A 20,356-nucleotide genomic window follows, 5' to 3' on the forward strand; every position below is an offset into this window, starting at 1 on the left:
ATATAAAATCAGAGTGCAGCAGATATTCTGACAGTCTTCCAAAGTCTGGTTTTATTAGCTGAACTACGGTGCCAAATACTTCTCCATGTTATATGGTAATTGATAGTTTATTCAAATGGTAAAGAGAGGAAGTAGTCAGATTACTTTTCTGTGTGCACTGGGAAACTTTGTGCCTAAAATTGTAATAGTGTGGTGAAAATGTATGCATGAGGTATAACATTTGAATCTGTCTCATCTCATGTCACATGTTGTAGAGCTGTATATAGCTCTGAAAGCACATGACTTCTCAAAGGCTCTGATCTTGCACACACTTATGCACATGCATGTAAATAGTTCCATTGACAAAAAACATTTATGTAAATATTAGCAGGATTGGGGCCTAACTCAGGGCTCATCTACACAATATGGATATTCAGGAAAGTTAATCCAAATTAACTAAAGGTGTGAATTTAAAGAGAATAGTTAAAGCACATTAAACCCCTGCATGGACACTCTCATTCAGAATTAAAATGGCCTTCATTCATCTTAGCTTTAAAACAAACCAGATTAAGACCACTGTAATTCTGAATGAGAGTCCAGACTCTGATTCAGGACACTGCTCAAGCATGTGAATCCGCCCTATTCAGAAAACCATGTGCTGAAGTCCAATTGATCTCAATGTAATTTACACACATGCTGAAGTGCTTTCCTGAATTAAGATCTGAGTTAGTGATTTCTATATTCTCAGACCAGTGAAGAAATATAATTTGTGGTTTAGGGAAAATCATAGCCCCAACAACTTTAAAGCAGGATGAAATACATTTCCTGTGCTGACCTCCAGATAATATCAATTTTGCCAATGGGTGTACAACAGGTTTTTTTTACATTTGATAGACACTTTTAGTAGGAAATCTCTGATCAACATACCACAAAAAATGGTTCCGTAGGCTGGAATTATTTTTCATTAGAAAAAGGAAAGGAAATTACTCTGCCTTTCTGCAGGAATTCTTTACAATGGTGTATTCTTTTCTTAAACCAAAGCTGGTAAATCAATCTATTCATTCCCATTGGAAAAGATGGGTTTCCAACAACTGTGATTATCCAGGATTTTATATTTGAAATTGTACAGTTACTCTTAACCCAATTCCACAGAAGTTTACTTACGGTGTTTGATTCTGGAACATTTATAATACTCAAGAGCAACAAAAATTGTGAAAATGTAATAATTTTACGCAGTAAGGTTCTATTCAACAAGATAACTAACCATCTATGTAACTTTAAGCATGTGATGCTTAAACCTATATACATGTTCAAGTACTTTGCTGAAGTGGGCCCTAAATGTTGTTTCTGAATTATATTTTATTATTGTTATTTATGTTGCATACACTCTGTGCTAAGTGCCAAGTTCTACACTGTTTATTTTAATAAAACAAAGTAAAGAAGAAAATGCAATGTGTAGAATAATGCTTCCCCCCAAGCAAATTATGCACAGAGCTGGAGAGGCTAAACACAGAGTCAAACAGATTAGGCACAGCCAAAATTCCCCTCACATAGCGTGGTTTAGCAATAGTCAGCTCATACTTGAATACAGCCTAGTTCCTGCTCCTTCCAGTTCATTCTCCAAACCACAACAACCTCATTGTCTCCCAGCAATGGAAAACAAAACACACCCAATCTCACCCCAACTGATGGGATGGAATACTCCTTCAGCTGACAGTGGTCTCATCGACCATGGAAGAATCAAGACTTGATAAACTTTGCACACCTGGCTGCCAAGTGTCCCAATTTTGGCTAGGCTGCCTCAAATTGGAGACAAATTCCTACATTCACTCTGCTTCTAACTTGTGCTGCTAACGAGCATCCTTTTCTGTTCAGTTTTATTCAGGCACTTATAGCACACTCATCTCCATATTACGGAGTGCTGGCCAGAAAGGGCATGAGGTACAGCAAGGGCATCCAGGGGAAATACTGATTGACCACCTTAATGGCCACCTAATGTCCACTGTCAGATGCAGGACTTTGTACAGGTCCCTTCCCTCTACTGCCTCTTGAACTGCTGTCTTCTTTTCCCTAGGCCAGTTCCCTACCTTTCCTCTAATAACAGAAGAAGAAAGGAAAACGGAAAATGTGCAGGAGAATAAAGTTTTCCCTAGATATTATTCTATATCATTACTATGTTTCTCAGACAGGCATGGAGCAGGGTGCAGTGGTGCCTCACTGTAATTTTGCCAACACAGTTTCTAGGCTGTCCCTGGCTCACTTTTATTGAAAAGGCAGCAAAGATGCCTGTCAGGATGATCCATAAAAGCATCACCAATGTTGATGAGTTTTGGGGACTCGGGCCGCCATCAGATGCCAGTCATCTTCTTCCTTGTGTTTTGTATTTGCTTCACAGTAGAACACCCAGCAGTGTATGTCCCTGATATCATCAGCTCTTGAAAGGGAAGCCGCCTTCAGAGCTGTGGTCTCCAAACTTTTTTGATCGCTCACCCCATCAGTAAAAAATTTTTGAGCACGCACCCACAATATATGTATATTTATTTATGTATAAATTATAAACGTGTACTAGTATACTAATATATTATGTACATTACAAAACATACAAAAGATAGAAATTTAAAAAGGATTAGATAAAGATAAAATAAACAATATTTTTAAAATTTTTATTGTATTTTATTTATTAATGGTACAAAAAACCTTTTTGCTGTCACAAAAAAATTATTATTAACAATAATATTTTTTAGTGAGAGCAATGTGATTGCATATGCTTCGTTATTTCTGAAAATCTTGGTTTAACACTTTGTGACACAGCCATTCAAAGGTCTGGATTAGGGTTAGGATGTGGGAGGGGGCTCAGGGTGGAGTGCAGGGTCTGGCAGGGAGTTAGGGTGCAGGAGGGTGCTCAGAGTGGGAGTGCGGGGTCTGGGAAGGAGTTACAGTGCGGGAAGGCACTCAGGGTCGGGTGTGGGGTCTGGGAAGGAGTTAGGGTGCAGGAGAGTGCTCAGAGTGGGGGTGCGGGGTCTGGGAAGGAGTTAGGGTGCAGGAGGGCGCTCAGGGTGGGGGTGCGGGAGGAGGCTCAGGGCTGGGGCAGGCAGGAGGTGCCGAGCACTTACCTGGGCCAGCTCCTGTTTGGTGCAGGGGGCGTACAGGTGGCTCTGCGCAGTGCGGCACCGCCCCTATGGCCACGATTCTGAGAGCTGCCCCCCGCCCCAGGCAGGGCCACCCAGACCGCAGGGGCTTTAGGGGCTGCAGGGCCCTGGGCTAAGGGGGCCGTGGGGCTCGGGCCTGCAGCTCTAAAGACCCTGTGAGCACGGGCTGGAAGACTGAGGAGGAGCAGGGGCAGCCATGCAGCCAGCGGCTGGAGAGAAGCGCCGCTTCTCTCCGGCCAGCTTTGACGGGGGGGTTCCAGGTGGCCCTGCCTGCGGGGGGGGTGCAGCTTTCCCACTCGCTCGTTCCCTCCCTCCTCCGACCACCCTCTTTTCCTTTTTTTTCCCCTCCAGCGGCGCGCTTCCCACCGCGCCCCCAATGGATCGTCTTGCGCACCGCACTTTGGAGACCACTGCTCTCGAACTAAGTTTTTCAGAGCTGGTTTGAATGCGGACTGGTGGGTACTTTGACGCACGGGCAGTAAAACAATGGCTCCCATTCACAGATAGGTGTGTGTCCTAATGTACATATACTGCTGGCGCCATTTAATTGACACCGAAATAATAAGGACATCCCCTTCACTGGGATACATGGTTGGGAGCCTTGTCCGTGAAATGTATTTAACAGCCTTTAAATTCTGTTTTATTGTGACACTCTGAGACCACGTGCTGGATTCTAGAGAAGGCTCGAAGCTGATGTAGCAGCTTATTAACATTCAGTTAACACTGTTCTATACAACACAGCATTTACTTTTACATTTAAAATGTTCAGGGGAACAATTCAAGTGGCATTAAAGTGAAAGGGCAATTGTTTAAGATGCATGAAATATTCAAAATCAACCATTTTTACAGCACTGAAATAATGCAGATGGAATGCATAGAAAATACCATTTACAAATCTACACCTTGTCGGTAGCATTGTTTTTGTTCACACTGCTTCCTGTGCTCTGTGAACCCCCAACATCAGCCATCAGGGACAGGTGGCTAATTGGAACATTCTTTGCCCATGGAGGTGCCCCTGTTATTCAAATTCTATCTTCTGCCTGAGCCAGCTTAGTCCAGAGTTTATTTTGTTTTAAAAAACATATAACCCCTTGTTAACTTTAAGGCTGCGGAAAGCAGGGAAACTCCCTTTCTTTGATGTTTTATTGATGGCTTCAAAGGCCATAATGAACTCTCTTTGCAAATAAAGTAGTTAGAGAGGAAGTGAAAATGTCAGGCTGCATTTGATTGCCAGAAGAGTGTCCGTTTCCCACAATGAAAAAGAATAGCCATTTGCCCCTGAAACTCCCCCACTCCACAGTGTGAAATGGGGATTTTGCAGTTCACTAGTTTTCTCAGACAGAACCCAGTCCCTTCTGACTCTTCATGGCAAGAAGTGGAGTAGTACGGAACATGTTGAATTCACCCGAGTTTGCACTGCCTTCTGCCAGCATATTATCAAGACATGGGGCCACCATCACAAAGCAACTATAACCCCAAGTCTTCAAGGAACCTGCAAACAGCAGTGCAGCTGAAAAGTAGGTAATGCTGGCCAGCGAGGGGAAGAGCATGACAGGGTAGCCAGCAGTAAATACACTGACTGCTCAAATCATTCCCCAGTGAATTTCTTCCTTCAGTGGCTTCTGCCAGATGGGCTCCTATAGAGTGCTCAGAGGAAAGAAAATCTAGCCTCACTCAAAAAAACCCCACTGGAGGTGGGAAGAACAGGTAGTGTGTTTTCAGTCTTCCCTCCCGCAAGCTGAATTCCACTCATAATCAGGGAGCAAAGTGAAACCCTCAGATGGAAGGAGGTGCAAATTGTACTTTCCTGTGCCGGCAGGGGTTAATCCCACCCAATAGCTTTTTAAAGGTGGTGATTAGGCTTGCCAATCTTCCAGGATTGTCCTGGAGTCTCCAGGAATTAAAGACTAATCTTTAATTAAAGATTATGTGGTGTGATGAAACCTCCAGAAATACAGCCAACCAAAATTGGCAATGCTAGTGGTGTTCACCACATTATTTTGCTAGGCCAGAATATCTGTGGACATGAGGATATATACAGTAAATTGCAGAAGCAAAAATCTATCCATGAACCAGATAGGGCCAATTTTTTTAAAGATGACCATTATATTGGTGCCAGCAATTTTGCACACACAGACTGAGTCATCAAGCAGTCTTCTACTGGATTTACATTCATGAATTCTGTTCATATGAAAAATGGCAAATGTCCATTTAGGAGGTGTCTGGTTATTATTTATTGGTCACTGGCAGTGCGCTTGTCCTGCTAAACACCCAGAGAAGATGCAATCCTTGCTATAAAGAGTTTTTAAATGTAAAAGGGTCTGGCAGTTCCTTCAGGAAACTTAGCTCTGTAGTCAGGGTCAGCTGGAAAAACAGCAGAATGATCTCTCACCAGACTAATAAAGAAAGATAATTTCAGACTCAAATCCCTTTGTAGCTGAATTTTCCAGGATCTTTCTGGATAATAAAGTAATGAAGGATTTTCTGATAGCGTATATTAGGTGGACAGAAAGGTTGAAGGAAAGTGAATCTGATGCAATCTAGGTTTATGCTGTTGTCTGTAGATTAGCACCCTTTATTCTGTGGTTTCATAGCTGTTTCCCAGCAAGAGGACCTTGCATCTACTTGTCACAGATGACAGGCTGCACTGTGCCAGAGGCTCGATCCCTTCTTGCTGGCAGATCAGTGATGAGTCTTCCAAATAACTCCCTTCTTGATTATGTAATTATAATGTATAATAAACAATGTATTTAGTTAGAAATTTTATCAGCACGCACAACTAATATACCTGGGGATCTTTTATCATTTAAAAAAATACCAGATAAATCCTTAAGCTTATAGACTTAATAAATACTACATCTTCCCTGCAGACAAAATGACAACCCCCTAATTTCAAATATTAAATTGTTCCTAAGATTAATCAATAGTCTGACATAAAAATATATCTTGCATCTGTTCTTATTCCCACCAAACCTCTGTTCTGGATGGAGGAGGGTGCAGAGGCAAGGGCTTTCCAATGAGACAAAGAAATCCTAGTTTTCTCCTCATGCTGCAAATAAATTTTCCTGATCATAAATCACTTTGTAAACCCAACTTTGTGCCTCCATTCAACTCAGAAGCCAGTGCTTCATGGGCCATGAAGAACAATAATCCAGGGCCAGATACACAATATCCTCCTTGCAAGAATTCTGCCCAGAAAAGTAGTAATGGAAGCACTAATGGAAATCAGGGTCATCAGCTGTGACTCTGATCCCTGCCCTTCTTGACTGGTAAAAGAACACTACTCATACCTAAGGCTAAGATCTAGTCATGGGTATTTTTAGTAAAAGTTATGGACAGGTCATGGGCATTAAACAAAAATTCACAGCCCGTGATCTGTCCATGACTTTAACTATAAACACCCCTAACTAAATCTTAGCTGTTCTAGGGCCCCAATGCTCTGGGAGACTCCAGGACAGCCCAACCACCTGCTGCTCAAATGGTCTGTGGGGCCAGCTGAACCAGCCACTGCTCAGGCAGTCCCCGGGGCTATGCTCCAGCTGCTGCTCCAGCCCACCTTGGGGCTGCACTTGAGCCACTGCTCTGGCCGCCCCTGGGACTGCAGCTTGTGTGGCTGCCCTCCACTCCTGCCCCGTGGTGCCGCTCCAGCAGTGGCCGGTGCATCTGGCTGGGGGGCCACTCCCGCAGCAGCTGATATAGCTGGCCCCTGGGGGTCAGCCACACTGGCAACTGCCATTGCCGAATTTCACAGAGGTCACTGAAACCTTCGTGACCTTCGTGACAAACTCGCAGCCTTACTCAGACCTCATGTGATGATGGGAATCAACCACCTACCCCCTGATTCCTCATCCAGGCCCTGTGCCCCTCCCTACCTTGACTTTTGGGCCCAGTCTCCCTTGTCATGCCCTTGTCCCTCTTTGGCTCCTTGCCTCCTCCATCCCCCCAGACCTGGATCCTCACACCCCTTGCATCACAGTCAGGTTGTTCCCAGGGCCGGTGCAAGGATGTTTCATGCCCTAGGCAAAACTTCCACCTTGCGCCCCTCCCCCCGCGCCCCTACCCTAAGATGCCCCCCCCGTGGCAGCTCCTCCCCTCCGCTCTGAGTTGCCCCCCTTGCGGCAGCTCCCCACCCCCCACCCTCTGCCCTGAGGCACCTCCCCACCCCAGCTCACCTCTGCTCCGCACATGAGCACGAGCACCCCAAGCACGCCGTGGCTGCTTCACTTCTCTCGCCTCCCAGGCTTGTGGCACCTAAGCTGATTGGCGCCGCAAGCCTGGGAGGTGAGAGAAGTGAAGCAGCCACAGCATGCTCAGGGAGGAGGCGGGGCAGGGGTGAGCTGGGGGTGTAGTTCCTCTGAGTGCCGCCCCCCCTTTACTTGCTGCAGGCAGCCGTCCCCGCGCTCCCCTGCCCCAGCTCCATCAGCTTAAATGCTGGCGGCGACCGGGGTGGCCGAAGATTCGGCCGCTGCAGTCACTGCCAAAGAAAATGGCACCTCCCAAATCCTAGCACCCTAGGCAACTGCCTAGGTCACCTAAATGGTTGCACCGGCCCTGATTGTTCCTCCTTCTCCTCCACCACACTGCTTGGGTGCCTGCAGGAGAAACACTGAGAGCACAAGAGAGAACATCTCATCTCCCTGCTCTCAGATCCTGGGCCCACCAGCACTGTGGACCCCAGCAGGCAAGCGGAGCATTTCAGGGGAAGTCCTGATCACCCCTTGCACCCCCAGGTTGGAGCACGCTCAGTGGAAATGGAATTTGCAGAGAATGTAGCAGTAAACCTCTAACAAATTGCTACTGAGCATTTGCGAATTGAAATTTTCACAGGCACATAATTTGGCCAGATATGGGAGGTTTTTCACAGAAAAATCAGAAGGCACCTCTCTGACACCAGAGAAACCTCTCCTGCCAAATTTCAACTCTCTGCTGCAAACCACAGAGGCGCTAAAGCGTCACAATGAAACAAGTTATGAGAATTTTATCATATAGGCAAAATAACATAATTTCTCCTACTCTCAATCTGAGAAATGGCTGAATCTTTTTAGCTGAAATTTCTCCCCAAAACACCTTCAGACTGAGGCTGACACCAGATATGGAAAATTTCAACCGAAATGGTTAAAGTCTGACAAAATTATAAGCAACTGAAAATAGGATCTTATAATACAGTGGTTCTCAAACTTTTGTACTGCTGACCCCTTTCACACAGGGAGCCTATGAGTGTGACCCCCCCCCTTGTAAATTAAAAACACTTTTAAAATATATTTAACATCATTATAAATGCTGGGGGCAAAGCGAGGTTTGAGGTGGAGACTGACAGCTGGCAATCCCCCACGTAATAATCTTGCAACGCTCTGAGGGGTCATGACCCCCAGTTTGAGAACCGCTGCTATAATAGGAAGTGTCGGGCAACCTTTAGCGCAGATGTGGCTATCTGCATTGCCTATAATATCTTCATTATCAGGGCCTCAGATACTATTGCAATGGTTGCTATTAAAATATCTCCAAACTAATATCCCCATATTAACCTTCCCTTTTGTGAAAAAATACCTATAAACTAGTAACGTGAGTTGAGAGTGCTCAGCACCTTGTTGGGTGGCTCTATATGAATGGACTAATTGCTGTCAGGCCTTGGCATTGACCCCTGCACATAAGAAACAAAATAAGATAGAAATGGCAAAGCAATGTGGAAACATGCTGGCATTTTACTAAAAGGCTTGCAGCTGAAGAACATAGATGCCATCTTTTTGTCTTGACACATTATATACCAGTCCCCTTCCTACAGCCCCTTGAATTTTCTTCATTGCCTTCTGGACGGGGAGAGGGAGAAGGCAGAGAATCCAGAAGTGACAGCTGAATTCTGAAATCAAAACCCAATGAGCTGGAATACTCCCATCAAAATAGATGATGGCACCTTTATTGAAAATCCTCTCCAAGAAATGGCTGGCTCCCGGAGTACACTGGGGCAGCCAACCATCTCTTGGAACACAGTTGGTATAAACGAGTAATGATCCAAGGTTGCATCCATGCCAGAGTTCCAGGTGTCAGCCAGATTTGTACATGCACCACTGGGATATTTAATCTCTGGCCCCTTGGCTCTATGAAAAAAGACCTTTGCTCAGGGAGCAGCTCCACTCTAGCTCATCCAGTAAAGGGAATTGACAATAGTGAAGCAAAGATTTTAAAAAGGTCTTTGATGTGGCATAATTAAAGGGGGATGAGCCTAAGGGAGGAGACTACAGGGTGGTATTGCTAACAGCTGCCATTAGGAACAAAGCTCTTGTGGCAGCAGTTTCACTGCTGGGAACTAACAAGTACATGAGCCAGTCTGACATTCCAGCAAAGGCAGGAGCAGCCAAGCACAAAAGCCACCACATGCCCTGGATGGCGAGGCCTGCCAGCCTGTCTGCTGTAGGTAAACGATTGGATTTACCAACTGATGCCTTGGTTGCTAAAACAGTGGAATGGTGTCAGGAGTGAGAGCACAAACAAACCCATATAGTTAAATGGGATCATATAAACATTTAACAAGTATGTCTGACCCAGGTTGTTCAGCAGTTGTTTGAGTTTCTTTATCCTGAAATACTAAAATTGGAATTTTTAGGGAATAAGAAGAAAATAGAGAGCATTGAGAAGCAGCATCCAACTCAGCGCATATGCTTGATTTACCGCACAGTAAGTACAAATTCCACCGACTCCCTCTGGATCTTTATTGTTTTCCCGTCATACAAATTCCCAATCCACAGCTCAAGAACAACTTTAGTTCCAAAAAGAGATGTGTAGCAGATAATAAATTATTTGAAAATAAGATAAAGCTGTAATGGTCCCAGCTGCACTGTACAATGAAAGGACATCACACTGAGTCCCAGAGTGGTCCCTTCCTGCAGTCTGAGTCTAGCCCAGTGAAGGCTCAGCTTGCTATAGGGTGATACTTCTTTTTGGAGCGTACAGCTGCTTGGGCTACCAGCTGGCAAAACTTACACTGACTCAGAGGCTGAGGTTCAGACACCCACACTCAGAGCTGAAGTGTTGTGAAGGGAGAAATTGAAGTGGTAGATTGAATAAATCAGCTGATCTGTGCCCTCTCCTCCAAAGGGGAGCCCAAAATATTCCAAAAGGGAGAGTCTGCCAAAGTGATTAAGCCATTTCCCCCTTCTCAAGTAGGAAAAGAGCACCCACCCCGATACTATCAGGAAGCACTCCACGTTCTTCTTTCCCCTACATGTGGGATTGTGGCCTTGAATTTTAGGTCAATACAGACCACCTTTCATTTTCATCCATGCTTGACAAGAACACAAAAGGGCCTGCAGGATACATACAGGAGATTTATTAGCAGAACCACACAATTAGACTCCAAACAAAAGCCTTAGGGTACGTCTACACTACAGGATTATTCTGATTTTACGTAAACCGGTTTTGTAAAACAGATTGTATAAAGTCGAGTGCATGTGGCCACACAAAGCACAATAATTCAGCAGTGTGCATCCATGTACTGAGGCTAGCATCGATTTCTGGAGTGTTGCACTGTGGGTAGCTATCCCATAGCTATCCCACAGTTCCCTCAATCTCCCCCACCCATTGGAATTCTGGGTTGAGATCCCAATGCATGATGGTGCAAAAACAGTGTCGCGGGTGATTCTGGGTAAATGTCGTCACTCATTCCTTCCTCCGTGAAAGCAACAGCAGACAATCTTTTTCACACCCTTTTTCCCTGGATTGCCCTAGCAGACGCCATAGCATGGCAACCATGGAGCCCATTTTGCCTTTTGTCACTGTCACAGTATGTGTACTGGATGCTGCTGACAGAGGCAGTACTGCAGTGCTACACAGCAGCATTCATTTGCCTTTGCAAGGGAGCAGAGATGGTTACCATCCCTATTATACCATCTGCCATGCCATTATAAATTGGTGATGAGATGACAGTTATCAGTTGTTCTGTACCGTCTGCTGCTGTCATGGGTGCTCCTGGCTGGCCTTCGCTGAGGTCGGCCGGGGGCGCAAAGACAAAAATGGGAATGGCTCCCTGGGTCATTCCCTCCTTTATGGTTTATCTAAAAATAGAGTCAGTCCTGCCTAGAACATGGGGCAAGTGTACTAGAGAACCAGTGTACCAGAGAACTAGAGAGCACAGCCATTCCTTGTCAGATCCCGCAGAAATGATGAGCTGCATGCCATTCTAGGGGGTGCCCCTGCAACAACCCCACCCGTTGCTTCCCTGCTCCCACAACCCTCCTGGGCTACCGTTGCAGTGTCCCCCCCATTTGTGTGATGAAGTAATAAAGAATGCAGGAATAAGAAACACTGACTTGTTAGTGAGATAAAATGAGGAGGAGGCAGCCTCCAGCTGCTATGATAGTCCAGGCAGGACATTAAACGGTGCGGGGGAGAGGAGCCCAGCATCCTGCTGCTATGATAGTCCAGGCAGTACAGAATCTTTTCTTTAGACATGAAAGGAGGGGGCTGATGGAGGTCAGCCCCCAGTTGCTATGATGAAGACGGTTACCAGCCGTTCTGTACCATCTGCCAGAAATGACCAGGAGTCATTCCTATTTTTACCTAGGAGCCCCCAGCCGACCTCACCGAGGCCAGCCAGGAGCACTCACAGGATGATGAGGATGGCTGTCAGTCATTTTGTACTGTAGCATCTGCCACCGGGGAGGGGAGGGGAGAGGATGCTGCTATTCAGTGCCGCAGCACCGCATCTACCAGCAGCATGCAGTAGACATACGGTGACACTGAAAAAAGTCAAGAAACGATTTTTTTCCCTTTTCTTTCATGGGGGGAGAATGGGGGGTAAATTGACAAGATATACCCTGAACCACTCCGGACAATGTGTTTGACCCTACAGGCATTGGGAGCTCAGCCAAGAATGCAAATGCTTTTCGGAGACTGAGGGGACTGTGAGATAGCTGGAGTCCTCAGTCCCCCCTCCCTCCCTCCATGAGCGTCCATTTGATTCTTTGGCTTGCCGTTACGTTTGACACACAGCACTGTGCTGTGGCCTCTGTCTGTCATAGCCTGGAGATTTTTTCAAATGCTTTGTCATTTCGTCTTCTGTAACAGAGCTCTGATAGAACAGATTTGTCTCCTCATACAGCGATCAGATCCAGTATCTCCCGTATGGTCCACGCTGGAGCTTTTTTTGGATTTGGGACTGCATCACCACCCGTGCTGATCAGAGCTCCACGCTGGGCAAACAGGAAATGAAATTCAAAAGTTTGTGAGGCTTTTCCTGTCTACCTGGCCAGTGCATCCGAGTTCAGATTGCTTTCCAGAGTGGTCACAATGGTGCACTGTGGGATACCGCCCGGAGGCCAATACCGTCGATTTGCGGCCACACTAACCCTAATCCGACATGACAATACCAATTTCAGCGCTACTCCTCTCGTCGGGGAGGAGTACAGAAACCATGTTTAAAGAGCCCTTTATATTGATATAAAGGGCCTCGTTGTGTGGACGGGTGCAGGGTTAAATCGGTTTAACACTGCTAAATTCGGTTTAAACGCGTAGTGTAGACCAGGCCTTAGATCTAAACACCTCTAAACTTTGGGCTGTTTGAAATCTAGGCCTGAATTTTGCCACTGGTCCCAATCTTTATAACAGGTTGAACCAAATCTCAGATCCAAACACTCCCAAACGTTGGGCCAGAGTCAAATACCTGTAGTCATATTGAGTAGCCCCGTACTCCACAAAGAGTCCTAATCTAAGGGAAAGGGGACCAGAACCTGGTCCTCTTCAGCACTCTACATCAGGATTCAGATCCATGTTTTGCAGCTTGGGTTTGTCCCTGAGCAATCTGGTTCATCTGGTTATACTTTTTCCCCTAATTAAGTTATATGGTTAGAACATGAATGAAATACTTCTGCAGTAAAAAAAAAAAAAAAAAAAAAAAGACATTAAAAGCCTTTCTCCAATACATTATTGAAATTCATGTCAAAGGTGTAAAATTCAGGCTATAGTGTGATGTCATTTGCATGCACTAACTTTATTCTGACACTAGACTGAACCAAAGAGGGCTAATGAATTATATGAAGGCAGCAGTGTTTTTTTGGCTGGAATTAGCACTTTTAGTACTTTCTGTTAGAACAGATAATCATCACATAAGCTTTTCTTTGATGTGCACTTTGATTCCATACATACAGGTTAACACCGAGACATGAATTAATTAGTAACATGGTGAAAAAGCTCCCTAAAGTCAATGCTCTATTAATATTTAAAAATTCAAACAAAATTATTCGTTACACAGCCCTGTTTAATCTCATGCTTTGCCCTTGGAAGCTGAACCTAACTTCTGAAATGAAAACATAATGCAGAACCGCATGCTACAAATCTTACTTGAGCACTCCTCATGCCCATTCAGGAACTTACACTAGAATTTGTGCGCTTGATTCAGCAGAAAAGACCCCTGCCTTTCTGAGTTACTTCAAGTACAGATACAGTCAGAAAAGCAATGGTGTAAAAATCATAGACTCAGAGAAACATAGCGCTGGAAAGGACCTCGAGTGGCCATCAGGTCCAGCTCCCTGAACTGAATCATGACCAAGAAAACCAAACCACTCCTGACAGGTGTTTGTCCAACTTGTTCTTAAAAACCTGCAATGACAGGGATTCCACAACCTTCCTTGGAAGCCTATTCCAGAGCTTAACCTTTCTCTACAGGTCATATCTAAGCCTTCTATCATTTTTGCTGCTCTTCTCTGGACTCTGTCCAATTTGTCCACATTGTTGCTCAGAACTGGACACAGTACTCCAGCTGAGGCCTCACCAGTGTCGAGCAGAGCTGGACAATTACCTCCCGTATTTCGTATATGACACGTCTGATAATATACCCCAGAATGAGACTAATCTTTTTCGCAACTTCATCACATTGTTGACTCATATTCAATTTGTGATCCACTGCCACCCCCAGGTCCTTTCCAGTAGTACTTCCATCCAGCCAGGTATTCCCTATTTTGTAGTTGTGCATTTGATTTTTCCTTCCAAGTGCAGTACTTTGAACTTGTCTTTACTGAATTTCATCTTGTTCATTTCAGACCAATTCTCCAGTTTGTCAAGGTCATTTTGAATAATTATCTTCTCCAAATGGTATCTTCTTGTTCATCCTAATTGCTCCCTGTGAGTATATAGAAACTCAGAGACAAACATAAATGTTTCTTAGTTTTACTCCTCTTAACCCAGCAGAGGCTACACAGTTCTGGGAAAGTGACCTGGATTCTATTCTGGCTTCTGTATCAGCAACTGAATTCTCAACTAAAAGTATCAACTGCAGAATTTTTACTACTAGTGTTGATGAATGAGCCAAAGAGAACTCAGTTTCATTCTCATAACTCATGTTGAACATGCAGGAACGGTAATTAGAAAAAAAATCTTTTCATTTGTAAAGTAAGCAAACGAAAAACTGAAGTTACTGAGAGACAATAAGCATTAGTTGTTTTCCTGGGGTGATGCTTACATATGATGGCCTTATTCAAATTTATTGGACCTACACAAAACTTTAACGTGTTTGGTTTCATTAAAGTGACCATCTGTCTGTACTTTTAAAATCACTAATGCTTCAGTCTCAAGCCTATCAAATAACTTAATAATGTGCATGTCTAGCCTTACAGAAACATCTCAGTTATAATATGTAGGGAGCTGGCCAGGAATGTTGCTATTATAATATATATACACACACACACACACAAAAATAAGGGACACATTTTTCACAAAAAGAATTTCCTGTTTTCCAACCAGCTCTAATTGTGACCTAATAGATGGAGGAGGGAACTAGAAGTTTTGACTTCCTAATTTGATTTATGACTCTACAACTGACTCAGTGTGTGATCTTGGGCAAGACCCTTAACCTCTCTGCATCTCAGTTTGCTCATCTGTTGAATGTGGATACTACTTCTCCTGCATCCCACTGATGTTGTGAAGATTAATTGATTCCATGCTTGTAAAGACTTTCGGATCATAAGATGAAAAGTCTTACAGAAGTTCAAAGAATTCTATTTTACAATATTTATAAATAAATAAAACAAAACTGTATTTTTTAGATCTTATTTTTAATATAGACTTGGAACAGCCTGGTCTTAAATATGCTTCTCTCGTGGAAAATGGATTGGATGCCAGGGCTATAGCCAATGTTTTCTCCCAGGTCAGTAGCTCTCCCTGGGTTAAGAAACGTGAGAATGTGGCTGTAGGCCAGATCTGTTCTGCAGAAAGGGAGTGGAGAACCAGGCTTCTGGCCAGTATTTACCAACAAAATCTGCACTTTTCTCATAGAAAGCTAATAGGAAAATGCATCTGCAAGCCAATGAGTTTTGCACTGCTGAGAACTCTGCAGCTGTCCGACTAGGAAATTAACATGACATAAGCTCAGAGGCCCTCCTGTAACTTGAGGGAAGGCAGACAGGGGTTAATAACTTTGGCCAGTCTTGTACTTAATACAGGCTATAGTTCTGCCAGACCAAATCACTTAAGGTAGAAGACAATTTTGGAGCTTACACTTCACTATAAGGCCAAAGATGGGTTTCCTGACCTGGATCAGTGTGTTTATTATATATTCTGCAGTACAGGGAGGAAGAGCTATGACTGCTGTTTCTCAGTCAGGAAAGGTCTACTAATCTGTAAACTGCAAATGAAGAGGGGATGCAGTTACGTTTTCTGCAATATGTTTGTTGCAGCTTCTTTCCCCCATTGCTCTCCTGTGCAAAGTAAACAGGTGAATAGGGTCATCAGCTAGCCACAGTGTTTCTGCAACAGCTCAGATAGGAAAGGAAGAAAGGTATGTAACAGACGAAGGATGGTCCAGTTGTTAGTGCACTTGCCCATCACTTGGGAGGTCTGATTTCAATTCCCTTCTCTGTCACAGACTTCTTGTGTCAGTTAGGCACCTAAATGCCTTTAAAAATCTGGCCATTTTCTGTGCCTCTGTTCTCCTTCTGTAAAATGGGGCTAAAAGCACTTCCCTCCCCAAAAGGAGAGTTGAGATGATAATGCATTTACATCTGTGAGGTGTTCAGATACTATGGGAAATGGGGGGCATATAAGTTCCTAAAATAAATAACAGTCATAAAATAAACCTATTGCACAGTTGTCATGTAGTTTAGAAACTTATATGGCCCCACTCCCAATAGCACGTGAGTACCTCACAACCCTTAATGTATTATTATCACAACACCTGTGTGAGGTAGGGAAGTATTAGCCCCGAGAATATGTGCTTTATTTTTGTGACAGATTATTTTTCTTTTTCAGAACAATCAGGCAATAGTGTACATAAACGTTGGCAGAGACATAACTGTACATCACTGTAAGCGTTGGCAAAAGGGAACGTTCAGCTTATCAATTTGTTTCACAGAGTGTGGTCGGGATGGAGGTGTATAGCAGTAACTGTCAGTAATAAAACCTTCTTGTGTCTATACGTCAATGCTAAAAGCTTCAAACAGTGGTCAGGAAATAAAGAAAGCATTTGGGGAAAGCTTTACTATATGCTGGCTCATGGCTATCTGCCCCAGCTTGAGTTGTCTATATTATAATATTATTTTTCCTTGTCTGCAGACAGGAATAAAACCTTCAAACTATATTTAAGAACCATGTTGTAACCCAAGTGATAAAGGAAGAAGGAGATGGCATTAGCTGGGCCAGCTGGAATTTGGAGCCTTTAAACGCTCAGATAAGGCCACTGGCAAGCAGTGATGGGTGCAGCTTGCAAAGTTTGTTGCATATACATGGCTCTGAACCAAAACCCCAAACCCAAAGACCCCATAATTTTAGGAAAGTTCTGATCCGGATTTGAATCTGGACCTAGCACTTGGGTACATTTTCAGTGTGGAAATTGCATTTTGACTTGACTAAGTATCCCAAAGTCCGGCTGTGATGTGACTCTCTTTGATCTAGAAATTGGTCTTGAAAATTCAACAGGCGTTTTGTGCAAGGATTCACACGTGTGTAGGTGTGCGATATCTGGTACTGTTTGCTTTCATCCAGATTAGAAATATCACGATGGGCTTACCTGAGGTACTTGGGTGTTTCTGGCCCCATTCAAAAGTGAGAAGTGGAGAGAACTGTGAAAATTAAATTAAAAAATTTAACCACACTTTCCAAACCTCAAAACATAGTCAGATCTGGGGGGGTTAGGTTAGGACTGGTTCTTATTTTATCCAAACCATTTGCTTATCCCTATTGGTACTCTTTCTGCACAAATAGGTCAAATGGAGATTAGTATGCTTTGTGCGTGATAGAGGGATAATTAGACTGAGAAACTGCAATTGCTGGGAATTTCCTGGTATTTTGAATGAAGGCGCTGAGACTCTGGCCCAATCCAGCACAGCACTTACATGCATGCTTGAAGATAAGCACGTGAACAGTCCCTCTGAAATCAATTGCAAAACTGAGCACTAAACATGCATTACCAGCAGAAGTGGCTGACATAGTTCAGACTCAAACCTCCAGGCCAAACCCAAAATAAATATTTTAGGTTCATAAAAATTGAGGTAACTTTTCCCTCCATTGATTTTCATTTTTGCACCTTCTGCCCTCTGGTCCCAAAGAGTCCTGAACTTTGTGGATTGGACAGTGCCTAGTAACCGTGGGAACTGAAGATAACAAAGTGCTAAAGCACTCCCTGCCAGAGTTAAATGGACACAAGGGACAAGAGACCACATTTTTCCTGACTTTTTCCAGCTGGTTCAGAGAATTCAGCTGAAATGCAGCCACTTTCTGAGAAACCAAGTGGAAATAGCTGCTAGTGAGCTAGGCTTCCCCTCCTGCTCACATGGGAGAGTTTCAACCAATCAAGGACACAGAAGAAATACCTAGTGACTCGCACCAAGAAAAACTGAGGGCCAGGTGCTCTCCTGTGCCAAGAGCATAGGAGAGAGAATGGACCATCAGAGAGCCCATGCTGATTCTTAAACTGTCTTGGCCCTAGCCCAGGTTAAATTAGAGCAGGCTAGGGGGTGTTTCAATCTTACAACAACTAGCTCTATAGGTGACCAGGCATCTGGTTTTCGACTGGAATACCTGGTCGAAAAGGGATTCTGGTGGCTCCGGTCAGCACCACTGATTGGGCTGTTGACTGGTTGGTGGCACCACTCAGTGGGGCTGGGCTGGTCTCCACGCCATGCGGCTCGTAGAAGCAGCGGCATGTTGCTCCTCTGGCTCCTAGGTGTAGAGGCAGCCAGAGGGCTCCGTGCACTGCCTCCCCCCAAGTGCCGCCCCCACAGTTCACATTAGCCACGAACCGTGGCCAATAGGAGTTGCGGCGGCGCCTGCGGATGGGGCAGCGCACAGAGCCACCTGGCCATGCCTCCACGTAGGAGCCGGAGGGGGGACATGCCGCTGCTTCCAGGAGCCGCTTGAGGTTGCGCATGCCCGAGGCTTCCAGTTTGGCAAGGCAATGCCACCCCGTGTCCCCCACACTATACCCATGTGTGATGAACTGGGACTGTTCTTACTGTGGTCTGTGAATGCTGAGGGAGGGTGGGGGTCTTGGCCTGGGAGGACGATCTGCACTGGGGGATGGGAGACTGGCTGTAGAGAGGATACCTGAGCATGTAACGCGAGAACCCAGGAAGGGTTGAGAGGCCAGGTGACACCTCTGCCCGGGAAGCTGAACAAAGGTTGGAGAGTGAGAGGAGTTTTTCAGGAGGTGGCTGGGGAATGAAGGGAAGCACAGACAGGGCTCTGACCCCCGCAGGGGGGTTGATGCTCCTGGAACCCCAAAATGGACCTAACTGGGGAGGATCCTGTTGTCTGTGCCTGCAATACTTGTTTTGGACTGTGTTCTTGTCGTCTAAATAAACCTGTTTTACTGGCTGGCTGAGAGTCATGGTGAATAGCAGGAAGACAGGGGTGCAGGGCCCCGACTCCCCCACAGTCTGTGACACCATGTTAAAAAGTGGGAGGGCATGGCCCCCTTGGCCCCCAGTGCTTGTGCCATCGGTCTCCTGACCTTTACAAAGGTTCGGGTATGCCAGGCAGAGGGCAGCAGTTGGTGTAGGAACAGGCTTTTCTGTCTTTATGCCAGCTGAGAATGCCTCTTTGCTAGACTGAGTGGCACAAAGGGGATGGATTGGGGCTGAGACTCAGTGCAGTGGTTAAATGGACTGGACGTCGCAATATTGCCCACTCTACGTATAAAGAATACTGAAAAAAAATACTGATATAGAGGCAAATGTCATGGTACAGAAAACGCCCATATTTTAAAGCCGCCCACTGTAATTTCCCCCATGTGACCTATCCCAACAAACCAGGCCCAGACTTGAAAATGCACTGTGAATAGCATCTGGATAGGGCAATAAAGTTTGCAAAAAGCGTCTACAAGTGGCTTACGGACAAACCACTGCTGATTTACACAAACACAACACACAACTCAATCCAAGGATGACTTAGAGTATGCTTTGAGCCACACAGTTCACTATGCCACATGAGGAGCAAGTATCGGGATGAAAACTACAGGTGATGTATAATCAACAGTCAGTGAGGCTTTTGAAGGTGTGCAGACATCATTTATCTCACTGAAGCCCCTATCACATTATGATGGTCTGAATATAATTATATCAGCTGCACACGTCAGCTGGCACACAGAACCTCTCCAGCTAGACTGACCTGCTGTCTCTTTCAGATCACTGAATTCATGCTGTAACCCAGAGGATTTTACGTAGAGGAAATCAACCCATTTCCCTTAGATCATCTTCTCCAAAGCATAGAAACACAGAAATTCTTTTGGAAGCAATACATTTTTTAAGGGCCTCTTTGTTAGGCACGTTCATTCTAGCATACACGCCATCCACCAGTAAAACTTTACTGGGCTTACTTGTTTCATGTAAAGCAACACAACATAGCTGTCCTTCATCTACTGCCTTCTTTGCCTTGGATTGAAATGGTCCTTGGGTTGATTTTGAGCTGTGGAAAATGGTGTGTTTTTTTTCAGCTGCCTCTGAGAGTCTGTGCTGCTGCCTCTAATACTCTCTGAATATGTTAGTGAATTAGCTGCATAATTTTTCTGTGTAGATTCAGAAGCAATTCACTGTTATAAGATTTGTGTGTATGTTTACTGCATGGAAAGTTCTAGTCTGTGATTCAAATGCTGCCATCCAATTAGGTAAAGACGTTTTCCTTTCAGTTTGGCAAAAACACTAGAATGATTTCCCAATGACACAGATGCTTTATCTGCACAGAAACCCTCCAGATGCTCACACTGTCACACAAGAAATTCTTGCATGGTCCAGGCTGTTGAAGGCTGTCCA

This window comes from Gopherus evgoodei, chromosome 1 (genome assembly GCF_007399415.2).
Source record: "Gopherus evgoodei ecotype Sinaloan lineage chromosome 1, rGopEvg1_v1.p, whole genome shotgun sequence".
NCBI lineage: Eukaryota > Metazoa > Chordata > Testudines > Testudinidae > Gopherus > Gopherus evgoodei.